This window comes from Styela clava, chromosome 5 (assembly GCF_964204865.1).
Source record: "Styela clava chromosome 5, kaStyClav1.hap1.2, whole genome shotgun sequence".
NCBI classification, from domain to species: Eukaryota; Metazoa; Chordata; class Ascidiacea; order Stolidobranchia; family Styelidae; genus Styela; species Styela clava.
Genome location: NC_135254.1, coordinates 22,387,113 through 22,389,612, shown reverse-complemented (window position 1 = coordinate 22,389,612; position 2,500 = coordinate 22,387,113).

Genomic DNA, 2,500 nt, shown 5'->3' with positions numbered 1-2,500 from the left:
ACCGCTCTTTCTTGGCTCATTCGAAATTACTGTCTTTCGCTCTGACATGCCTTACCTAGGGTTAGGTTAGTATGCTTGCACGTTTGTACTTTAACTTTTTTCGGCTCGGCTTCTTTCGACGCCGATGCCGGCGACGCAGCACTCTCTCGCCCGCCAGCCACCGAGAAAAGGGTGCGCTCCGACCGGCCCCGCACCGCTCTTTCATGGCTCATTCGAGTTTACTGTCTTTCGCTCTGACATGCCTTACCTAGGGTTAGGTTAGTATGCTTGCACGTTTGTACTTTAACTTTTTTTGGCTCGGCTTCTTTCGACGCCGATGCCGGCGACGCAGCACTCTCTCGCCCGCCAGCCACCGAGAAAAGGGTGCGCTCCGACCGGCCCCGCACCGCTCTTTCTTGGCTCATTCGAAATTACTGTCTTTCGCTCTGACATGCCTTACCTAGGGTTAGGTTAGTATGCTTGCACGTTTGTACTTTAACTTTTTCGGCTCGGCTTCTTTCGACGCCGATGCCGGCGACGCAGCACTCTCTCGCCCGCCAGCCACCGAGAAAAGGGTGCGCTCCGACCGGCCCCGCACCGCTCTTTCTTGGCTCATTCGAGTTTACTGTCTTTCGCTCTGACATGCCTTACCTAGGGTTAGGTTAGTATGCTTGCACGTTTGTACTTTAACTTTTTTCGGCTCGGCTTCTTTCGACGCCGATGCCGGCGACGCAGCACTCTCTCGCCCGCCAGCCACCGAGAAAAGGGTGCGCTCCGACCGGCCCCGCACCGCTCTTTCTTGGCTCATTCGAAATTACTGTCTTTCGCTCTGACATGCCTTACCTAGGGCTAGGTTAGTATGCTTGCACGTTTGTACTTTAACTTTTTTCGGCTCGGCTTCTTTCGACGCCGATGCCGGCGACGCAGCACTCTCTCGCCCGCCAGCCACCGAGAAAAGGGTGCGCTCCGACCGGCCCCGCACCGCTCTTTCTTGGCTCATTCGAGTTTACTGTCTTTCGCTCTGACATGCCTTACCTAGGGTTAGGTTAGTATGCTTGCACGTTTGTACTTTAACTTTTTTTGGCTCGGCTTCTTTCGACGCCGATGCCGGCGACGCAGCACTCTCTCGCCCGCCAGCCACCGAGAAAAGGGTGCGCTCCGACCGGCCCCGCACCGCTCTTTCTTGGCTCATTCGAGTTTACTGTCTTTCGCTCTGACATGCCTTACCTAGGGTTAGGTTAGTATGCTTGCACGTTTGTACTTTAACTTTTTTCGGCTCGGCTTCTTTCGACGCCGATGCCGGCGACGCAGCACTCTCTCGCCCGCCAGCCACCGAGAAAAGGGTGCGCTCCGACCGGCCCCGCACCGCTCTTTCTTGGCTCATTCGAAATTACTGTCTTTCGCTCTGACATGCCTTACCTAGGGTTAGGTTAGTATGCTTGCACGTTTGTACTTTAACTTTTTTCGGCTCGGCTTCTTTCGACGCCGATGCCGGCGACGCAGCACTCTCTCGCCCGCCAGCCACCGAGAAAAGGGTGCGCTCCGACCGGCCCCGCACCGCTCTTTCTTGGCTCATTCGAAATTACTGTCTTTCGCTCTGACATGCCTTACCTAGGGTTAGGTTAGTATGCTTGCACGTTTGTACTTTAACTTTTTTCGGCTCGGCTTCTTTCGACGCCGATGCCGGCGACGCAGCACTCTCTCGCCCGCCAGCCACCGAGAAAAGGGTGCGCTCCGACCGGCCCCGCACCGCTCTTTCTTGGCTCATTCGAGTTTACTGTCTTTCGCTCTGACATGCCTTACCTAGGGTTAGGTTAGTATGCTTGCACGTTTGTACTTTAACTTTTTTCGGCTCGGCTTCTTTCGACGCCGATGCCGGCGACGCAGCACTCTCTCGCCCGCCAGCCACCGAGAAAAGGGTGCGCTCCGACCGGCCCCGCACCGCTCTTTCTTGGCTCATTCAAAATTACTGTCTTTCGCTCTGACATGCCTTACCTAGGGTTAGGTTAGTATGCTTGCACGTTTGTACTTTAACTTTTTTCGGCTCGGCTTCTTTCGACGCCGATGCCGGCGAAGCAGCACTCTCTCGCCCGCCAGCCACCGAGAAAAGGGTGCGCTCCGACCGGCCCCGCACCGCTCTTTCTTGGCTCATTCGAAATTACTGTCTTTCGCTCTGACATGCCTTACCTAGGGTTAGGTTAGTATGCTTGCACGTTTGTACTTTAACTTTTTTCGGCTCGGCTTCTTTCGACGCCGATGCCGGCGACGCAGCACTCTCTCGCCCGCCAGCCACCGAGAAAAGGGTGCGCTCCGACCGGCCCCGCACCGCTCTTTCTTGGCTCATTCGAGTTTACTGTCTTTCGCTCTGACATGCCTTACCTAGGGTTAGGTTAGTATGCTTGCACGTTTGTACTTTAACTTTTTTCGGCTCGGCTTCTTTCGACGCCGATGCCGGCGACGCAGCACTCTCTCGCCCGCCAGCCACCGAGAAAAGGGTGCGCTCCGACCGGCCCCGCACCGC